Genomic DNA, 23,442 nt, shown 5'->3' with positions numbered 1-23,442 from the left:
CAGAGGCCCCCTCAGTCCCTCTCCACAGCGGCAGGGGTGGGATCCCCAAGAGCTCTCCTTGAAGACCTGGTCTCTCCCAAGTGAGGTCCATGTCCGTGAACCTCATCCGCAGTGTTCAGTGTAAGTAATTGACCTGCCTCTCTCTGTTGAAGTCCATGATGATGGTGGGATCTTTCTTGTCCAAGGAGTGGGATGTCAGCCACTTTTCACTGCCTGTGGGTATCCAGGACAACGATCACACCAGAGAATGGGGAACCCATAGCCAAGAAGGACGCTCTTAGTCTGCAGTTGCCCCTCACTCCCATCACATGAGGAAGATACTAAAGACCAGCTGAGAAAAGAGAGGCCAAGCTCTGCAATGAAAGATGAGGAGCTGAACTCAGCAGGCTTCTCCAGCAGGTTAACATGAATGCCGGTAAAGGGACCTAGTGCTTCATGTGGCAGAAGCTTGCTATTCCTCTAGAAACAGGAAATGAGAAAACACTCTTCTCCAAGTACACAACCGACCTTTCTTGCCTATGTAAAATCTTCTTCGAATGACAGGCAGCAAAATGTGCAGTTGAGAGGAGCCCCGGTTAGAGGATCAAATCCCAGTTGGGCCACTTCCTTCCTGTGTGACTTTGGGCACGTTACTTAACCTCTCTGTGCCTTTCATCTGTCAAATGAAGAAAATAATAAAACCTTCCTCAAAGGATTGTTGAAGGACTAAATAACATACGTAAAGCTTAAACAACAGTTTCTGGCACATAAGCCCTCAATAGATTTAGCTGTAACTACTTTTTAAACATTTTTTATGTATTTATTTTTGGCTGTGCTGGGTGTTCACTGCTGCTCACAGGCTTTCTCTAGATGTGGCAAGCAGAGGTTACTCTCTAGTTGTGGTTTTTGGCCTTGTCATTGCAGTGGCTTCTCTTGTGGAGCACAGGCTCTAGGCACATGCGCTTCCGTAGTTGCAGCACACAGGTTCAGTAGTTGTGGCGCATGGGCCTAGTTGCCCCAAGACACCTGGAATCTTCCTGGACCAGGGATCAAACCTATGTTTCCTACATTGGCAGGTGGGCTCCCAACCACTGGACCACCGGGGAAGTTGTATCATTACTTTTATGACAAGGCTGAGAGCAGTATGACTTTTAAGATCCTTCTAGTTTAAGGTATCCCTACATTTATTGACAAGTGATTAAGGGTAAACTCTAATTGGATTTTTCACCAAAGTCATAGAGTATCTCCCTATATAGGTCAGTCACCTTTCGGAAGGACCTGCATCCCATGCCCTGGAAAGAAAAGCATTCATTCAATGAATCAGATCTTTCAGCCAAATAGGATTTTTAAACAAGTCTGACATCCTGGCCCTTCCTGTCAGAAAGGCTAATTCTGATAACCATCTTATACAAGAAGACAGTACCCCAGATTTCCTTAGTGGTACAATGGGTAAGAATCCACCTGCCAATGCAGGGGACACTAGTTCGATCCCTGGTCTGGGAAGATCCTATATGCCTCTAAGGAGCAACTAAGCCTGTGTGCCACAACTACTGAGCCTGGTCTCTGGAGACTGTGAGTCCCAACTAATGAGCCTACCTGTCACAACTACTGATCCTGTGTGCTGCAACTGCTGAAGCCCGTGTGCCTAAAGCCTGTGCTCTGCAACAAGAGAAGTCACGACTGTGAGAAGCCCGTGCACCACAATGAAGGGAGACCCCACTCACTGCAACTAGAAAGAACCCTCTTGTACCAATGAAGACCCAGCATAGCCAAAAGTAAATAAATAAAGTGTGTGTGTGTGTGTGTGTGTGTGCGCGCGCGCGCGCACGCACACACACTCAGCTGCTCAATTGCGTCTGACTCTGCAACGCCATAGACCATAGCCCACCAGGCTCCTCTGTCCATGGGATTCTCCAGGCAAGAACACTGGAGTGGCGTGCCATTTCTTCCTCCAGATGATCTTCCTGAGCCAGGGATCAAACCTGCATCTCTGGAGTCTCCTGCATTGGCAGGAGGGTTCTTTATCATTATCGCCACCTGGAAATGGGGCTCAACAGGAGGATCAGTGATAAAGAATCCTCCTGCCAACGAGGGAGACGTAAGAGACACCGGTTCAATTTCTTGGTCAGGAAAATCCCCTGGAGGAGGAAATGGCAACCCAGCATTCTTGCCTGGAGAATCCCATGGACAGAGAAGCCTGGCGGGCTATGGTCCATGGAGTGGCAAAGAGTCAGACAGGATTAAAACGACTTAGCCCGTAGGCATATAGGAAGACAGTACCCAACTACTGTCCTTTCCCTCCTATAGGCTGAGTTCAGGATACAGTCAGCCTTCATTTAAAATGGGCACTTCAGCATGTAAACAATATTCATGAAAAGAATTTGAAGCTAGGAAGTCCTGGGTTTTTTATTTTAGCCTCCTGGTTCTTAAATGTGAGCACCTAAGAGAGTTATTTCTAACAATAGGGATAATACCTCTATAGTAGGGTCTTGTGAGGGAGGATTAGATTAAATTGAAGTGACCAGCATGCAGCAGGCACTCAAACGTCAGTTCCCACTTCCTCTTTCCCCCTTTCCTGTGAGATAGAGACTTGGACTACTCTGTGGGTATGGACATTTACCAAATGGTGTGTCAGTTTATATTTCTCCCACTTTTCTGAAGCAAGGGATCATGAAGATAGATTTAATCTTCTCTACCTGGTGGAAATTGTTCATTTTTGTCTTGTAGCACTTTAAAACAATGATCAAAGTCAGGCTGATAATGAATTATCTAGCTAATCTAAAACCACTTTGATCAACCAAGAGTAAATGCTGCGTTGATCACTATTGAAGGTGGAAACAAAGGCTTCAGGAAAATCTACCCCAGTATGGCCCCTTTGCAGAGTTTACAGGGTGTATGCAGCACCCAAGGTAATAGGACAAGTAAGGCAAAGGGTCAGGCTTGGCCTGAGCATTGTGATGCTTCATTATCAAGAGAGGAGATAGTGCAAGTCCGCCAGCTTCTTATCAGCGTTCTTATCAGCGTTGTCCTTAACAACCTCAGTGTCTGGTCCAATCTGCTCCAGTTATACCAATTCACAGTCACAAAGCCCTTCTCTTCCTTGCTAAGATCCATTCAGTCACCTAACCATCAGACTCACCGAGGCTTCACCCTACTTCCCCACCCACTCTGTTTTCTTCAACTGCCAGAGAACTTCTCTGAGATGAAGCAGAGGCCAAGAATCTGGGGCCCCTTGGACAGGAGTCATCTTAGCTGCTGACACACACAAGTGCTGACATTGGAAAGTACCGCTGCTGAATCAAAAAGCCACTTCCTAGAGACGACGGAAGTTCTCAAGGCTTGGTTCCTGGAACACTACCAATCTGGCCCAGAACCTTGAAGCCTTCCATGCCTCAGTTTCCCAGCATGTGGGAAGGATAATGACAACAAAGGAAAATTGCTACCTATTGCCCAAACTGTCATCACTATAAGCTTGAATGACTCGACCGACTTTAGAATGCTGTTAAAAGTAATTAGTATTTACCATGTTTTCTGAGATGAAAGGTGCCAAAATTAGGCAGAGCTGAGTCAAACAGCAGCGTGTCAGCTGGGGTGCAGTGACGATTTGACAGGATGTTCCTTGGCTTGTAGATTACACTTTAATTTTTTGTCATGGTAGAATTTTTTCAATAACAATTATTTTACTTTTTCCTTTGTAAAATATCCTCACCTTTCTCCTTCCAAGTCCAAGGCATGAACAGTTGTGTTGCATTGCAAAACCCACTCCTCCCAGTGGAACTGTTCAGGACTGCGATTTAAAAAAAATAATTGAGCCCATCTTTTAGATTCTTATTCATACCCTGCCATGCAAAGGAGCTATCAAGCTTTTCTTCCCCCTTTCCAACAAAACAAGTAAAATTTCTAAGATTGAGAGTCTATGAGATCAGCTTCTGCCCTGACGGTTGTCTTTGCCTCCCCCTCCATTTTCAAATGAGCTTCATTTCAGACTCATTTTGAAAACGTAGACTTTCATTTGCTTCCTAGGCCACATACTCTCTGCCTCTCTGCTCAAATGTCAAGAACACAAAAGGAAAAGATTTCAATGAGCATTTGCAATCTGCCATCCCGACCCTCTGATGTAAGAGATGCAAAGCAGGCTAGAGTGGGCCTTGGCTTCTCTGACAGAAGAGCAGTGAGAAAAGAAGGAAGTGGGAAGGGGCCCCTGGGCTGCGGTGGAGACTCTATCAGCGAAGTCAGCACCTACAGGCTGATGAAGGTAGCAAACCGGCCTGCGCCTGGTGCCCACAGTGAAACTCCCCTACCGGGCAGCGTCTGGGGCTGGCGAGTTTCTGCACGCTGTCTGCACTCCTACACGCCGTCAGTGACACAGGCATCCTGTGAGTCGAGGACCTGTTTCTTGTGGGGCGGAAGCCTCTTCCTCACTCTCATCTCCATGTGATCCGAATTCTTCTCAGGGTTCCTATCAGAATCTAGTTCTACTAGTTCTACTTCCAATGGCCAGGATGTCCACAGTTAGCTTATATTCTTCAAAACCAAAAATGAAAAAAAAAAAAAAAAACACACTAAAAGAAATAAAATTGGGAGCCCACTTCTGGCAAAATTTTGATTTCTTGACTTGTTTACCAAGTGACAGTTTCGATCTGCTTTCCATCTTGCATTGTCATTTGCCTTCTTTGGTACCCTCTGGGCTAGCCTATTGACAGCCATTCCAGAAAATGGCTGGACAGTGAATTGCCTTTCTTGAAAATTCATCCTCAAAACAGTTGTTGAGGTGAAATAGTCTTGGCTCTTCCATCAGAAAAGATCAGCAATGTGCTTTGAAGCATCAGGACTGTCACCTCTCTTAACCTCACTAGGACCATATTTCTCTCCATTTGTGTGTCTCATCAACCTCTCAGATGTTCCGGTTTCCATTCGGTTAGACTGCTTTGGGCTTAGTTGTGAGATGAAGACCTATTGCCAAAGGTTCAAGTTGGTAGTGATAATAAAACACCGAAACTCAGACAGAAAAGTGACATGGTATCCTACTTGCCAGAAATCAGCAACCACAGGACTGAAGTGATTTCCAAGATTCAGGATTTGCTGAATGGTCCTAATTGCTAACAGCCAACAGAGGAAGGAGATGCCCCAAACCAGCCAGCCTATGCTGTGAAGTACTGGACACAGTCTGCTAAGAATGGTGGTTTGCCCATTTTTGTGGTTGGCCATCATTTTGGCAGGATAAAAATCCCCAATGGCCAATTTACCCCACTGACCACCACTTAACAAAAAACAAACAAAAACTTAGGTTTGTTTATTGAGAAGAAAACCAAAGCTCTAGACAGAAGACAGGGATAATGTCTTTGCATCCCTGGGGTCTAACGGTCTCAAAAAATATTTACTGGGGTCATTTGTTTCCTGGGAGAGTTAATCATACATAATTTTCCAACCATTTCTGTCTTGGACCTGCCCTTGGAAGGCAAATCCTTGTCTTAGAGTACAACCAGGTAATGGATTGTGGCTGGACTGATTTTTTAATTGTTATAAAACGTGGTAAGGAGAGGAGAGAAGCAGCAGGGGCCTGAGCCTCCTACGAGGTTAGAATTCATTGATTGGTCATTGATGATTTGTTAAAGATGTTTCTGTTTAAAACTTGATGGGAGCAGGGAGAAGGGAGGTCTAACATGGTCACCAAGATGGCCAGAAATCCAAACGCTATGACAGGCAAAGCTCTTGGTATAAAAGCAAAAACATTGGGCAACAGGACTGGACTGTGCGTTTCTGAGGTCACGTCAGCAGTCTCCTGGGCTGCAGCTTTTGCTTGCTCACAATGCAATTTGTTCAAGCAGTGCAGCTGGGGGCAGCAGCGCTTTGGATACAAAAGCATCAGCTGGTGAGAGAAAATCAAAGTAATCCTCATTAAGTTTCTATTATCTTAAAACTTAGAAACCCTAATGAGAGACTTTCAGAGCAAGTGGAGCAGCAGGAGGGCACATCTGATGGACGCTGTCTTCTGTGAGGACGTCACTGTTGCCACGGGCCAGCTGTGTGCCCACGTGCCTCTGAGCAGTTTCCCCAGAAGCAGCCAAGACAGATGGGGCACCCAGGACTCAGAAGCCATGGGGAGGAGTCTAAGAAGAAGGCTGGAAGTGACACTGGCATCCTGAAGGCGACCCTGGGCCAAAGGGCTGACCATCTTTAACCCTGCCTTTTGTTAGTTGTTCCTCAGAAACTCTGAACAGATGTAACTCTGAAGGTCCCAGGTTCTTTTAAGTGGAGTGATGCCTAAAGGAGGTCAAATTCCTTTTGAAGGACTCTCTCACCTCGACAATTCTCAAACTGTGTTCTCATCACATTTCAGGTAGAGGAACTTCTCTTGAGAAGAAGGAGGATGCTCATTCCCCCGGCAATGAGCAATTGTGAAAACACTTCTCTGTAGACTTGGCAAATGGTTTCTGGCGTTTTCTGTCCAAACACTACATCTCCTCACCAGCTCTGCAGTACATCTGGGCACTGCACGGCCCAGTAGTACCACATCATCTCTTGGCCCTGAGCCAAGAGTATGCCCGGCAGCGCTTAGCACCATACAGGGAGCCTGCGGGGTCCTCCAAACTCCCTCCTACTAGAGCAGGGGAGGAGATTATCAGGCGGCAAGTCCCAGTGTTGTTAGGTATTGTTATTATTATCTTGATGTGTAATAAATCTGCATGGTGCAGTAAATTAAAGCAAGGCTCTGTTCTCACTTTACACACTGCCAGTAGTTTTATTGTAACAGCTTGAAGACGTGCGTTTTCCTTTTTAGGCAGAGAAGAGGAAGCTGTGAAATGTGAAGAAAGAACAAAAGGATATGTGAATGTAGTCTGCCAGACAGGTATTGGACAAAAGCCAGCTCATCAGGACAGCCAGCATCTAACATATCTATGCTCAATGGTGTTCGGGAACTTTGGGGCCTTACAATGCCCACAAGAATTCATTTGAATTCATTTTCATATCAATGGATCTGTATTCGGCAAAGAAAGACAGTGCTTTCTCTCCGTGATAAACCTGAGTTGATTGTAGGATCACACAAATTGGTTCTGGAACTCATTAAAGTCAGCACATGAGCATTAGTGAGATAGCTGCATAGGCTGAAATCGTGATAATCTGTTCATTTTGGCAATTATGGCTCAAAGGGTGAAGAGAGAGGTGGTGAGAAACGCTACAACTCCCAGCAAGAATATTATGATGGATTTCAGGTGCCTGTCCTGTGATGTACATGCCCTGGCTTTTCTTCCTTTACACCATGCACCTCAGTTCTGCAAGAGACAAGGGAAGGGCTTGAGAAACACTTCCCCTCTGCCCTTTGCCAAATTCAAAGCCCAGGCCAAGGCCTTTAATCATGTCCCCAGCATACCTGACACTTAATGAATTTTTTTTGTCAAGAGTCTTCCTCTTTGGTAGCAAATCTATTGCTATTCTTTGTTTTAGAATTTAGCCTTTACTTTTGAAATTCAAATTATTAGTCATTCAAGATTTCTTAACCCTCTAGTTCCAGGGCCTTCCATTTAGCTTTTTCTTCTCTTGCACTAGGCTCATAGGCTACTTTCCCTTAAACTAGACATAGTGTCCTATTGCTCCGCTCTATGTCTCATTGAGTCTCCTAAGTGTTTATTAAGCTCTCGAGTGGAAGCAGTGACAGATTTTATTTTCTTGGGCTCCAAAATCACAGCTGATGGTGACTACTGCCATGAAATTAAAAGACGTTGTTGAAAGCTATGACAAACATAGACAGCATATTAAAAAGCAGACACATCACTTTGCTGACAAAGTTCTACATATTCAAAGCAATAGTTTTGCCCAGTGGTCATGTATGGAGGAGAGAGTCAAACCATAAAGAAAACTGAGTGCTGAAGAATCGATGTTTTTGAGTTGTGGTGCTGGAGAAGACACTTGAGAGTTCCTTGACTGCAAGAAGATCAAACCAGTCAATTCTAAAGGAAATCAACCTTGAAAGTTCACTGGAAGGACTGCTGCTGAAGCTCCAATACCTTGGCCACCTGATGCAAAGGGCCAACACATTAGAGAAGACCCTGATGTGGGGAAAGGTTGAAAGCAAAAGGAGAAGGGGGTAGCAGAGGATGAGATGGCTAGCTAGCATTACTGACTCAATGGACATGAATTTGAGCAAACTCCTGGAGACAGTAGAGGACAGAGGAGCCTGGTGTACTATACAGTCCATGGGTTCGCAGAGTCACAACTTAGCGACTTAGTGACTGAACAACAGAGTATACAGTTGATACTCAATATGTAAATGGTAATTAACTGATGTTCCAAAGAGTCATATATAGCTCATTCAACAGCTAGCAGCTCTATTCCCCTAGTTTACCATCATCTCTGCATTGCCTTGCAAAATTGTGCACTCCTCATGACTTTCCAGCCCAAAGCAATTGACGCTCTTGGTAATCCCCTTGGCAAAACCCTAGTACTCACCCCTTCAGTCCTCCTTAGAAAATACCACACTTTCCCTTGAATCTCATTTATTAACAGCAAGCACTAAGACAGGAAATTTCATTCTCTGAGTTTGAGTAATCTCATGAATTCTATTTTTTTTCTTCTATGTTTTCCCCCTAATACATTCTACCTCTGGTTAATCTGTAACAAGCCTAATCAGTACGAACTCTGGAAAAGCTGAGATCATAATTTCTGAATCTGGTTTGAATTTGGGATTTGCTCCCTCAAGTCAAAATTAATATTGTCAATGTACTAGAAGTGTGTTTTCCACTTTCTGACCTAAAACTAATAGTTTTTATGCACACAGTTTAGGATCTGGCTCAACTAATTATTTGAATAGAAAGGAAATGTCCAACCCCTTCCCTGGCCTTTCTCCTATCTTACCACTGCTCCCCTCCCACCCCAGCACACACACACACACACACACACACAAACACACAGACACCACTGAAGATGGGAAAGATGGAGTCCTTGCTTGAATTCCCCTTAGATTGTATCATTGTTTTGAAATGATTGGTTCTTATCCAGAAGCAGACAGGGACAGAGTAAAGAGTTACTATTTTAGCTCAGCCATATAAAGTAGTACAGATCCCGGGCTTCAATCTTTCTGTAAGACTGCTCTGGGATATGTTCTTCTTTCTAATGAATAAGCAAATTCATGTTAACAAATATTTACCAAATGCTTATTTTGTTCCCAGTACTGTATTGTTCATTATGTTATTTCATTTAGCTTAACTATTACCCTTTTAGGTAGCATTGATGTTTTCATTTTCATAAATGAGGGAGCAATATTTAAATTTAAGTCAAATTTAAATATTTAATACTTTAAATATTTAAAAATATTAGGTGGGATAGATCCAAGATGATTAGAACCAGAAGACTGATGATGGTGACTCCCACTTAACCTCCCCATAAATCAATTAGAAGAACATTCATTGGCTGATCCTGCACTCTTTGAACCATTACTGTGAAACTCCTCACTACCCCCTCCAGGTGGGGACACAGTTTTGAGGGCATTAGCCTGCTGTGGCCACCTGCCTGGCAAAGCAATAAAGTTATTCTTTTCTACTTCACCCCCACCCCTCAAATATTGGGTGGCTTGTGCTGAGGAGTAGAACCAGAGTTTTGGATTCCAGGTCTACTGTTCTTCACATTTCACCATGTTTCTTCTTGTCAAATTTTTAACTTTGTGCTAATAAAATTCTATATGCTAGAACTGTAACTGTACAATGTGGTTACTCTTAAGTAACCTACAGAGGACTGACATCTGCACGTTACTTAAGAGTAGGTACCATCCTGATGAAATCCCACCCTAGAGATGTCATTGGCTCCTGAGTAAATACTCACCTAGTAAATACTCAAGTAATACTCCATCAAGGTTTATCCAAATTTCTCACAGAAGTTTGGAGCTTAAGACATCTCCAAGAGTGGGTCCAAGTGTTGTGCCTCAAGGGAAGGAATAGAAAGCCTGATGATACTGTGAGATGCTGGTTGGGTGTTCCCTTCTGCCATAGATAATGGGTCTAAGCCACATTACTTTAATTTGTTGTAAGCAGTATTGAAAGTTGCATGAAAATGGGGGGTGGGAATCTCTGCCTAGATTTTTTTTCTATTTTTTAAGATGTTTTGTTAGCAAATAATGATTTATCTTTCCTATAAAAACAGCTAGTAGTTTTTCTTTTAGCATTTACCATGTGTCAGTTACCATTGCAAATGTTTATGTATTATTTAATATTCACAACAACTCTATGAGGTAAATTTTACATACACAGATACTGAGGCTCTGAGAGGGGAAGTAATTTGTCCAAGGTCACACAGTTGGTAAGTTGTAGGGTCAGAATTTGAAGTCACACAGTGTGACTCCAGAGCCTACATGTTTAATCACACTTAGGGTTTCCAGATAAAATACAGAATGTCAAGTTAAATCTGAATTTCAGATAAACAAACCCCAAGTATTGCATGGAACATATTTACACTAAAAATACATTTGTTGTTTTTCTGAAATTCAAATTTAACTGGACATCTTGTATTTTTATTTGCTAAACCTAGCAACCCTAACCACACTCTTCTGCCTTCTTAAAAAGGCATACATATGTCTGTATCTCTACAGGTTGCTTAATTTGTGGTTTACATATGCTTGAGTTTTGTTACAGAATAGGAAATGATGTTAACTCATCCACAAACTAGAACAGGCCTCTTGGATTCCTCTTCCCTCCATTTATTGAAGGCTGGGTTGGTCTGGGGCCAGTCTTTTCTCTGATAGGGTGGTTAAGTGCAAGCTTTTCTCTGTTGATAAGAGAAGTCTCTGCCTATGGTTGGCACATTCTGGCCTCCTGCTCACATCAAACTTTCTCTTCAGGGGCCAGAAGTGTCCTGCCTGGTACTCACCCTTACTTGCTTGCTGCAGAAATCTCAGGTTCTTTGTTGGAGTTTTAGAGCTACAGGGTTGAGTAGCTGCTTCCTCCCAGATGATGATGTTCATGGAAAGAAATGGAAAAGGATGAGCTGGCTTATCAGAAAGGGACACTGCACATCAAATCTGTTGTGTAAAACAATAAATAGGCAATATACACACCACCAAACACTCATGTTTATCTGGGTGTCCATGGATGGATGAATAAAGAAAATCTGGTGTATGTATATAAAATGGAATATTATTTAGCTATAAAAAGAAGGAAATCTTGCCATTTGTGACAATGTGGATGGATCTAGAGGGCATTATGCTATGTGAATTATGTGAAAGAAAGACAAATACTGTATGATCTCTCTTATACTTGGAATCTAGAAAACAACAACAACAACAAACTCATAGATACAGAGAATAGATTGGCAATTGCCAGAAATGGGAGAAATGGGTGAAGAGGGTCAAAAGGTTAAAGAAAAATTAGGTGTTGTCTGACTAGCATACAGCTCATCCCTCATGTGATTCACTACACAAGTGGGACAACATCTGTGCTGGTCTATGCCCTACTCAACTAGGTTTACTAGTTGAGTTTACTAGTTACTACTAGTTACTAGTTTACAGGTTTACTGACCACTCACTTATATGTCAGAGCAATATCAAGTAGCCGCAAAATATTCTAAATGTTTACTCTCATTTTCTGTATTTATCTAAAGGTCAGTTGGTGCTATGGTCTGAATGTTTGTATTCCCCCCAAATTCTTATGTTGAAACCCTAATTCCCAAGTAACATGTCCAAGGTCACACAGTTGGTAAGTGGTAGGGTCAGAATTTGAAGTCATACAGTGTGACTCCAGAGCCTACATGTTTAATCACCCTAGGGCTGCCAGATAAAATACAGGATGAGAAATTAAATCTGAATTTCAGATAAACAAACCCCAAGAATTGCATGGAACTTTACACTAAAAATATATTTGAGCTGGGCACTTGGGAGGTACTTAGACTTCAAGGGTAGAGCCCTTGTGAATAGAATTAGTGCCCTTATGAAAGGGACTTCCCTCGTGGTCTAGCAGTTGAGGGTCTACATGCCACTGCAAGAGACATGGGTTCCATCCCTGGTACGGGAAGACTGTACATGCCATGGAGCCACTAAGCTCGCATATACCACAACTACTAACGCCGGCATGCCCTAGAGCCCACGCGCTGTAACAAGAGAAGCCACTGCAATGAGAAGCCCGTGCGCTGCAACTAGAGAGCAGCTCACTCACCACAACTATAGAAAGCCTGCATAGCAATGGAGACCCTGTGCAGCCAAAAAAAAAAAAAAAGACATGCCAGAGAGATTCCTCTGCCCCTCCCACCAGTTGAGGATATAGCAAGAAGGTGCTGATAAGAACCAAAAAGAAGGCCTTACCCAGAACATGAGCATGCTGGCATCACGATCTCAGTTTCAGTATCTAAAACTGTGAGAAATACATCTCTGTTGTTTATAAGCTATCCAGTCTGTGATATTTTGTTATAGCAGCCCCAGTGAACTACCGTTGGTATTAAGCAGTTCTGTGGACCAGCGCCAGTCTGTGGGCCACACTTTGGACAGCATTAATACAGAAAAGATCAACTTAGCACATAACTAAAATATACAAATATAATGATTTAGACGTTTGGCTTGTATCCTCTCTCCCTCCCTCACCCACTGCCCCCCTCTCACTCTCTCTCCACAACACACCACACACACACATACACACATTCCTCAAATATTTACTGAGAAACTACTATATGCCGGGTACTTTTCTAGGTTCTGGAAATATGGCAATGAACAAAACAGATCAAGTGCATGTCCTCAGGAAGCTTCCATTCTAATTCAACCAATGTTCTGACACCCAGAGATCTGAGTTCCAGCTCAATATCCCACCAGTTAATAGCTCTGTGTGTGTGTGCATGCTAAGTTGCTTCACTCATGTGTGATTCTCTGACCCCATGGACTGTAGCCCGGCAGGCTTCTCTGTCCGTGGGATTCCCCAGACAAGAACACTGGAATGGGTTGCCATGCCCTTTTCCAGGGGATCTTCCCAACCCAGGTATTGAACCCGCATCTCTTATGTCTCCTGCTCTGGCAGGCAGGTTCTTTACCGCTAGCACCTAATAGCTTTGTACTTCTCTACATTTCTTGCAGTCACCTTGAACAACTTTCCCTAATTCAAAATGAGGCTGATACCTACCTTAATGACATTGTTGGTAGGATTAAATTAGGTACTGTGGAATCATTTTGAAAACAGTAAAATGATATACCAATGTCAGGTCAGAGTTTTACCGTTTCCTCCTTGAAGGCAGGTACCACATTTTTTCTTTCTTTGTATACCTGGTAACAAGCGTAAGTGCTTAGCAAGTAGCAAGCACTTGGTTAAGGCTTATCGAGTACACAGATATAAGGTCCTACACATGTGAATTATTTTTTGTGTGTGTGTAAGATGTAGCATCTGCTGTTCAAATCCTTAAAACCACTGCACCAAAAGGAAAAGTATATTTGGTACTGTGGAATAGAGTAAACATAATTCTATTCTCAGGTTTCAGGTTTCTAAGAGTCTAAAAATACATTTTCTAAACAATTATTAGATGGAAACCTCTTTTTATTTTATTTGTATCACCATCTGAATGCTTCTTATAGGCCTTTTCCATAAATTGACCCTCTGAGTAGCTAAGCTGATCCTGCAAGTTCCAAGCATGCCCATGTTCTCTAGGATTACGAGTTAGAAGTGACTTGTAAAACTACCCTGTAAAAGGTGGGAAGCATTTGGAAGAAACTCTCAGCAAATAGTAACATGAAAAGAAATACGGTCTGTTTCTTTTCAAAAGTTGGATTCTCATATTAGAAAATCTGCTGGTTTTGTTTTTGTTTTTAATTTTAAGATCAGTTTACTAAGTTCAGTGATGAAAGCTATCAGAAGAAGATTTTCCTAAAAATTATTTTTTCTTGGAAAAAAAGAAAGGAAAATCACCACCTTCTCAGCATAGCCACCGAAGCTGTGGCAGTCAGAACTCTCAAGGACAGGGGTAGTCCATCAGTCGGTCAAGTCAGTGTCAGGGTCAGCAGGAATGTAGTCTAGATCCTCCTCATCCTCCTCCAGGTCCTGGAACAAAGAAGCATCCACCTTCATATTGTTTCTAACATCCTCCAAGAACAGGGTATCAGGATGTGTCAGTATTATTGACTATTTTGAATGCCTGTTTCCCATTTCATTAATTTTTTCCTGCTTGTTTTTCTTTCCTTCATTTCATTTTAATTTCCAAGAGTTCTTGGCCTTCCAACTTAAGAAAGTCTCAATTGTAACATCAGTGCGTTTTGGCTCCTTCTGCTTCTTTTTCTCTTTGTTTCTTCCAGGGTATAAAGACATTCTCTTTGAGGGCTAGTGATACTACTCTTAGAGTTACAGGAACATGAATGCTCTTCTAGAACTCAATTCACAGGCTAATTGAGGAGTACCTCATATATATCAGATACAAGACTGACCCTGAAAGGGGCAATGATACAGAATGCAGTGATCTGTAAGAAGGAATATTTTGTAACAGCAATACAATGAATACATAAAAGAAATGACCAGGCTACTTATGAGTGCCACAGGTGAGGTTAAAAACAGAAATTGTAGGGAATTCCCTAGCGGTCCAGGGGTTAGGACTTGGTGTTTTCACTGCCGGGGCCCAGGTTTGATCCCTGGTCAGGGAAGTAAGCCGTGCAGTGCAGCAAACAAACAAATATCAACAACAACAACAACAAAAACCAGTAACTGTATTTAAGAGGAGAGCAAAAATCAGAAAAGTTTCCAGGGACAAACTGCTATGTAAGACAGGCCTTCAAGAATTTCAACAGATTTGGGGGTCTGGAAGAAGAAATGAGAGGCACTGTTCCAGGCAGAGACAACTTACGCAAGTGAGTTAGCTGCTTTGTAAAAGGTTGGTAGGAAATATAGCAAGCAGTTCAGTTTTGCTTGAGAACCAGCGCTCTATTATGTAAAGGGGAAGTGCAGGGTAAGGCTGGAAAAGGGGGATGGAGACATTCAACTGGACAAATGTCAGATTAATCAGTTTTACCTAATTTGACAGGAAACTACTGATAATTTTAAAATAGGGTGGAGCCGTGATCTGGCCACTGCTTTAGGGAGATGGTTCTGGCAAGAACACCAAATGGATTGAAGGGAAAGCAACTAAGCAGAAGACCAAACAGGAAACCACAGCCAAAGTCTAGACGAGGGGTAATCAGTAGCTGCCTGAGGGCACTGGCGATGGGGACACAGAGGCAGGGGCTGATGGAAAAGACACTGGGTAGGACAGGTCTATACCTGTCTGTCCAATACGGTACCCCCCCAGCCCCATGTGGCTATCTAAACTGAATTTACATACACTAAAGTTGTAAACTTTGTTACTGGCGTGCTGTAGTCCATGGGGTCACAAAGAGTCGGACATGACTGAGCGACTGAACAGCAACAAGTTACAAAATCCCGTTTCTCAGTCAATGCTCGATAGCCACATGTATTAGATATGCAGATAAACAACATTCCCATCACAGCAGAATATTCTGTTGGATGGTGTTGGTCGCTACACTTTGGGGATCAACTGGGTGCAGGGATGGGGAAGATGGATTAAAGGTGGCTAAGGTTTGGTGGGTGAGTGACTGAGAAAGATAATGCCAGAAGCAGGAAAGCAGAAGTAAGGAGGAAAGATGTTTAGTTTCTGTCAAACATCAGGCAGGACAAAGTACCTACACAAATGCTCAGGTGAGTAAAGCAGGGCACGAGGGACTCTCCCAAGGCTCGTAAAGCCACACAGTCCCCTGCCTTCAACCTCCCCCAGGTCTGCGGATCACAAGGACTATGACAAGACAGGAGCCCGAGAGCCTGGTATTCCCTCAACTCTGAGGTACCTGCTTGGACCTCATTTCTCACAGACACCTCACTCACCCTTTCCCATGCTTGATTCTTAGAAAGTCCCCTTGCTTCCACTTACTTGATAGCTTCCTCTTGAACTCTTCTTTCCTACAGGGACCACCAAACCCTTCACCCCACTGCTTTTTCACTTGCCCTCTGGGAGCCCGCTCCAGTATTCATTTTTGCCTGGGAAATCCCATGGACAGAAGAGCCTGGTAGGCTACAGACCATGGTGTCGGAAAGAGTCAGACATAACTTAGCGACCAACAGCAAAACAGCTGTTCCCTCCCAGCTTAGATTCTAAAGTCTAACACTATAACTACTCCCTGACTTATACTCCTCCCCTGTTCATGACTTCCATCAGGAAAAACCAGCCCTGGCCAGATCTACCTCCCCTTCAACACTGCAAGCTATGGAATGTGGCTGGAGAAAAACCATACAACCTTGCTGAGTGGTCTCACTTAAATATAGGACCACCAACTCAAGAAGACCCTCAGCCTTGTCCATACTACACTTCCACTCTTTGAGGGAATTTTCTCACTTCTTCCATCCTTCTCACAGCCTCCATTCTCATATACCCAACAGCCCCTCCCCACTCACAGCTTTCTATTGCTAAGAATAAAAGAAAGCTCAACAGCCCTCATCTACCTCATCAAACCCACTGAGGCAACTTGCGCGAAGATTATTTGGTACAAACTGGGAAAAGGAGCACACAGACTGTGTATGTGTGTGTGTGTATGATATGGAGGATTTTCTAAAAGGCATTGCCTCTGCAATTGGAGCAATTAGAAAAGGTGCCCCTTCCTCCAGGTTGATTTGGCCTCAAAACTTGGTTGGAAAAACAGAGGCTGGATTTCAGCCCCCACATGCTTCCTGCACAGACACGGCCTGAATAGGCCATCACCAAATTTACTACCTGACCTAACCGTGTTTGTGCCCATAGACTTTGCCTTCTCTCCTAAAATACTGTCCTTGCTCCTATCCACAGTCAACTCCTCCACTTCTACGCTAGGTCCCATTGCCTCTCACCCACTGAAGGACAAGCTTTCTCTACTGGCCCCCTCTTATCTTCTGCACCATCACCTTTACCTCTCTAAAGGATCATTCCAGCATACCAACATAAGGAAACAACTCCTATCTTTAAAATATCTCCCCTAAATCCCAAATGAACTAAAGAGCTTCTTGATGAAGGTGAAAGAAGAGAGTGAAAAAACTGGCTTAAAACTCAACATTCAAAAAACAAAGATCATGGCATCCAGTCCCATCACTTCATGGCAAATAAATGGGGAAACAATGGAAACAGTGAGAGACTTTATTTTCATGGCTCCAAGATCACTGCAGATGGTGACTGCAACCATGAAATTAAAAGACGCTTGATCCTTCAAAGAATGGTTATGACACACCTAGACAGCATATTAAAAAGCAGAGACATTACTTTGCTGACAAAGGTCAATCTAGTCAAAGCTATGGTTTTCCTAGTAGTCTTCTGGGGGCTTCGCTATAGCTCAGATGGTGAAGAATCTGCCTGCAATGGAGGAGACCTGGGTTCGATTCCTGGGTCAGGAAGATCCCCTGGAGAAGGGAATGGCAACCCACTCTAGTACTCTTGTCTGGAGAATCTCATGTACAGAGGAGCTGGCAGGCTACAGTCCATGGGGTCACAAAGAGTTGGACACTACTGAGTGACTAGCACTACTACCACTACTATGTACGGATGTGAGAATTGGACCATAAAGAAGGCTGAGTGCCAAAGAATTGCTTGCTTTTGAACTGTGGTGTTGGACAGGACTCTTGAGAGGCCCTTGGACCGCAAGGAGATCAAACCAGTCAATTCTAAAGGAAATCAACCCTGAGTATTCATTGGGAGGACTGATGCTGAAGCTGAAGTTCCAGTACTTTGGCCACCTGATTTGAAGAACTGACTTATTGGAAAAGATCCTGGTGCTGGGAAAGATAGAAGGCAGGAGAAGGGGAGGACAGAGGATGAGATGATTGGATGGCATCACTGACTCAATGGACATGAGTTTGAGCAAGCTTCAGGAGATGGTGATGGGCAGGGAAGCCTGGCACGCTGCACTCCACTGGGTCGCAAAGAGTTGGATACTACTGAGCTACCGAACAACAATCTCAAGTACTCCTCTCAGTGGATCCTGAGGGCAAAGGTCCTAAAGAGCTGCTTAGGCTTGCTATAAACACTTTTGTTCCTCACCTCCCCTCTCTTGTTAACACACCCTAATCAGAGTTTCTCCTCCACGACTTCACTGAAACTGCTTTCCTCAAGGACATCAGCATCCTTCATCAGGTCAAATGCAGTGTTCAAACCTTCAGTCTTCACCTCATTTATTTCAACAGTATTTGATAAGGCTGATCACTCCCACCTTCCTGAAACAATTCTCTTATCTTCCAACACTCCACCCTCTCCTGGTGTGGCTCCTATCTGGTAGTTCCTTCTCTTCTAAAGAATTTCCAAAGGTTGGAGTTCATTTTCGTCCTCTCCACTAGCTACTCTCCCTCCTAAGTGATTTTATGTAAGACCTAAGGCTTAAAAAGCATCTATGTGCTGATGATTCCCAAATTCATATTTCAGACTCATATATCCATCCAATTGTTTACTCAACATCTCCACTTGGATGTAGAACAAGCACTTTATGTAACGTACGAAAGAGAATTCCTACTTCCCCCATTCCCAATTTTCTTCTTCTCTTTAAATCTTCTCCAGCTCACTAAATAATACCACCACTAACTTACCCTTTAGGTCCTGAACTTAAGAATCAGCCATGAGCTTTTTGTTCGTTCACACATTCTCTGCCAAATCCATTCCAAGTCAAAGTGTATCTGAATACATTCTGATATACCCCTTCTCACTCTTTCTCTGCTGCCATCCTAGTCCAAGCGACCACAAAGAGCTTCCTCACTGGTCTCCTTGAAGACATCTCTGCTTCCCTGTTGTGTATTTTACACATATTAGCAAGAGTAACTCTTTTAAATGTGCACTAGATGCGGTCATTCCTCTGCTCACCCTCCCATGACTTTCTGTTACTCTTAACAACAGCCCATAAGGCTCCATAGGATCTGACCTCCCCCATCACCTCTCTCAACCTACTACTGCTCTGTGGCTAGCTGATTACACTCAGCCATACTAGCCTTTTTTGTTGGTCCTGCAACATGCCGGGCTATCCCTACCTCTGCGTGTACAACCCATGTTCTTTCAGCTTGGAACGACTCCCACCCCTTCCCCTCCCCTCCCGAGGTATTTGCTAGGCTTATTCCTTCATGTCATACGTGTATGTGCTTATAGAGCTCCTCTGAGGGGCAATACCTGGCCATCTATGAAGTCACCCCATTCCTGGTTTTATTTTTCTTCACTCCATTTAACACTTTCCGAAAATTTTATTTGTTTGTTGTCTCTTCTCTCCCACTAGAATGCAAGCTCCACGAAGGCCTTTACTTCCATTATTCTCTGCGCCTAGGACAGTGCCTGGCACCTACTAGATGCTCAATTAGTACTTGTCGTATTCCCTCCAAAATTCTTCTCCTCCTGAATCTTCGAACCGTTTCTCATTTCGTTTCCGGCTTCCCTCCCCGCCCCCGCCAACCTAGCCCAAGCTAAAAGCCGAAGCTCCCCACTCCTCCCCCGCGGCGTTCTTAGCGCTTCCACCTCCTTCCTGAGCGTCCCCTTTAAGCGGACTCCGGAAAGCCGCGGGGAAGGCGGGGCCGAAACCTTGCCGACGCCGACTCGAAGGGGCGGGGCGGAGCTTGGGGGCGGGGCCTGCGTGCTGCGTGCGTGCGCGTTCTGGAGGCTCCGCCGCCGCTGCTCTCGAGGCCGCTACCGCCACCGTCGCCGCGTAGAGCCGGAGCAGGAGCCACGGCCGAGAGGAGGGAGGAGGAGGAGGAGGAGGTGGAGGAGGTGCCGGACCGGGGGGGTGAGTGAGGGGCGGGGAGCCGGAGCCGGCCCCCGAGGGAGCGAGGGGCGCGGGTCGGGCGAGTCCGGGCCGAGGCGGCTCCTCTCGCCGGTCAGTCCCCTGGCTCCCCCTTCCTCCTCCGTGTTCCCTTGGTGTCCGGGGCGGCGGCCCGGGGGCCTGCCTGGCCGGCGGGAGGGGCCAGGACTCGGGGAGGCCCGGCCGCCGCCGCCGGGGCCGGAGCCAACCACGCCCGCGGACCGAGCGGGTCGACTGTGGCTGGGCCTGCGGGAGAGGGACGGGAGGGGCCCGGGCCGGGTGTGGGAGAGAAAGAGGACATTGTGTCCCCCACCCTCCAACTCCCCGAGGTGTCATGGCACAAGCCCATTTCCCTCGCCATCTCCCCGGACACACTGCCCTCGCCCCTTGCTGCCTGAGAGAGGTACTAGATTGGACATCGCTTCATTTTTCTTCTTGCTTGTACCCTGACTGGGGTCAGCTCTTCTTTCAAACCCAGTTCACCCTTTGGGGGGCACGCGAAGAAGGGAGTTGAGGAGGGTTGGGTGAATTTTCTGACCTCCCTTGACTGCTGGAGAAGTGTGGGTAGACGGGAGCGGTGTCCTTTCTGTGTTCACTTGTCAGGGTTCGGGATCTCCCATTTCTTCATTCCCCTAGTGCACAGAGCTGACATCTTTACACCCCACTCCACCTCTCAGCCCCTTTCCCGCCCTCTGTCCCCCACGTCTTCCGTAGCATGCCATGTGTTCGCCTTTTCAGCGTTGCCTTTCTTGGGTTTCTGCTTCCCTGAATTTTGTTAGGGAAGAGGTCACCGTGTGATTCTTGTCTTCCTTCAGCCTGGGACTGGTAGGAGTGTCTTTTTGCCCCCTTGTTCAGGAAGTTAAGGACGGTGTCCTCAGCTGAATTGTGTAATTTACTGCTATGGGGAAAAGATTAGGGGAAGACATCAACTCACAGGGCTAAGAAGCAGAGTTTAGGGGACCTTTTGACCTCTTGGAAAAAGAACTAGCGTTCAGGAGTCATTCCGTTTTGGGAGAGAAGACCATTCTGTCACTGCTTTGAAGGAAGTGGGGTATAAAAAGAAAGGGAATAACAGGGCAGGAGGTTAATGGGTCACAGCCGTACAGGTGGCCACAGTTTTCTGTTTCCTGGGTTTGAGATGATTCTTTTTGTTTTTATCACCGTAGTAGTCAAGTATCAGCTCTTAGTTTTACCATGGAGCTCCTACCTTCAAAAGCATGCTGAAGGGCAGTCTCAGAAGGGATGCTGCTGGAAACAGGATTTGGAAACTTTATTTTGGTTTCCTGTCACTGTGTGGGGGTGGGCACACGTGTGTGTAGTTTTTCTTTTCTTTTGATGTAACTGATATCTGCAGATATTTTGACATAATAAGCACTAAATTAGGCCCTGAGCTCTTTTCTGTCTTTATTATGATTTCCTATACCAGTTTCTGTTTGAAATTATATTTGTGTTCGCTGGATTTCTTTTTAGTCTGGTGTTTCAGTCAATCTTGTTCCTATGTATTTTGAATTATGTACTACAAAGTATGGTTAAGTGTAAGGTGCTCAAAATCACAGCATGCCCGGCACATGGTAGGCACTTGGTATTTCTTGAATGAAATGTGTTATTGCAAAGATGTGTCTTGGTTTTATATATTTTCTATCCTTTGAGAGGTAGCTCAAATTAGATTTCACTTCACTTCCAACATACAAAATAGTAATTATTAACCTTTTCTGGGCCACTGACACCTTTGAGAATATAATGAAATGCACATATAGACTCTCTCCTCAGTAAAGAAGTAATAGACATTTAGGCACAGAATTTTACATCTTCAGGGACTCTCTGAAGCTAACCATGGGTGCTTGTCTTAAATGTAAACTCTGAGTATTATTCAGTTCTATATTAAAACTGTTCAGAAGCCTTTGTTCCCCTTCTGTGTGACCTCAAGCATGAGTGTCTACCCTCACAGACTAAACTTTGGGTCTTTGGAAACAAGATTTTAAGACTGATTGTTACTAACAGTTTTATGGGGAAAGTTCTCATAATAATTCTAAACAAATGGCTTTGAGGGAGATAAGACTGTCATAGTCACTATTGACAGCTTAAAATCATAGTCATGCCTGACTTACATTTTTTGTTGTTTAAACTCCTTAGCAATATGATCAGCACTTGAAAATGTTCACAGATCATTTTTCCTATTCTCTTGCAAGTTTGTTTATATGCACGGTTTTTTGTGTAGTTAATAATTATTGTATCAGTATTCAGTATCTGTTTAACAAGTTCTTTTAAACGGCTATTATGTGAATAAAACAAAGTCCTTGCTATCATGGAGTTTATATACTAATCAGGAGAGATGGGCCATGACCATATGAATACAGAATAAGTGAGATGGTAAGAGATACGCAGAAGAGTAAAGTGGGGTTAGAGGATGCAGAGAGTGGCAAGGAAGGGTAGTCAGGGAAGACATGATGCTGGAGTAGAGACCTGAAGAAAGTGAGGAATTTATGCTCTCTAGGGGAAGAAGATAACAGGCAGAGACCACTCAGTGTACTTCGCCTTTTGGAGAAGGCCAGTAAACTGGAGGGAAAATGAGAGAGCTTGAGATTAGAGAAGTGGCCGAGGCCACTGTAAAGCCTGTAGGCAGTGCTCAGAACTTTGAATTTTACTTTGAATGAAATGGGAACCCCCTGGAGGGTTTTGGGTAGAGGAGAGAACTGTTCTGACTTAAGTCTGTGGGAGCTGTTCTGGCTGCTGTGTGGAAGTCAACTTGGGGAAGGCAGCTGGGAGTGGAAGCAGGAAGGCCAATTAGATAAAGGTTCATTTTAAACCTTTTTGTATGGTTGCAAACTAGTCTGTCTACCTGCTCTTGGGCATATAGATAGTTTCCTTTTCCCCTTATTGGATATAACAATGAAACAAACACTTTTGTTTGCAACATTTTCTTTCCTTTTGAATATTTCCTTGGAATTGATTTCCAGAAGGACTACTGAATCAAAGTATGTAAATATACGTATCTTCTTGGTGTATCTATTAATTTCTTCAGAGAGTAGTTTGTGCTAAAGTGACAGCCACAGTTGTTGATCTGAAGTTTCATGCAGTGTCACTTGAGTGAATATTATTTAATACTTAAAACAATTTGAACTATAAAAAGAGACCTTTTAGATCATTAGGTTGAATTTTCCAGTAGCTAGCTCACATGAGTTCATAACATTCGTTCAACTCTCTCTTTAACATTTTAATAACAGGGTGCTAATTGTTGGGGATAAAAGTTGGATTAGACAGGGTCTCTGCCCTCAGGAAGTTTTATATTATGTTATAAATTGTGATCTCATAGTTAAATAACTTAAAATCTTGCCAGTGTTTACTGTTACTCAAGAACTTTGTTAGTATGTGGTTGATGATCTTTTATAAAGAATAGATATCCCAGTCAAGCACCTAATTTTTCATATTGATACTTCTTTTTTCTTATAGAGGACTTTCAGTGGTATCAGCAGTTGGTTTAATTCTGCTTTGTGTATCTTTAGAATCTTAGGTCTCTGGTGCCTCATGCTTTGTTCTTTGCAGTAAATTATGCAACTAGCACTTAGTTGAGGACTCTCATAGTTGAATTTTTAAATTGTTGTAATTCTTTATAAGTTATTCAAAACACAGAGACTATTGTTTCTGTTAAGTCAACATTGCCTCTTTGAAATTTTATTTAGATTATGAGGAAGGATGATATCAGTCTGTTTTAATAGAATTATACCATTGTGATGGCA

General features: G+C 43.9%; 1 protein-coding gene across 2 annotated transcripts in view; it reads left to right on the top strand.

The window, feature by feature from the left end:
* Positions 1-19,544: 19,544 nt before the first annotated feature.
* The window catches only part of RAP1A (RAP1A, member of RAS oncogene family), a 78,282-nt gene continuing 74,384 nt past the window's right edge, over positions 19,545-23,442 (top strand). The window contains exon 1 of one of the 2 annotated variants that reach the window (XM_043460332.1): positions 19,545-19,690. The gene's annotated coding sequence lies outside the window, so the exon portion shown is untranslated. Of the gene's footprint in view, positions 19,691-20,049; positions 20,109-23,442 lie in introns of those variants that run through there. The other variant, XM_043460333.1, reaches the window with a different exon arrangement.

Source organism: Cervus canadensis, chromosome 2 (genome assembly GCF_019320065.1).
Source record: "Cervus canadensis isolate Bull #8, Minnesota chromosome 2, ASM1932006v1, whole genome shotgun sequence".
Taxonomy (NCBI): Eukaryota; Metazoa; Chordata; class Mammalia; order Artiodactyla; family Cervidae; genus Cervus; species Cervus canadensis.
This window is presented reverse-complemented; position numbering and strand designations above follow the sequence as displayed.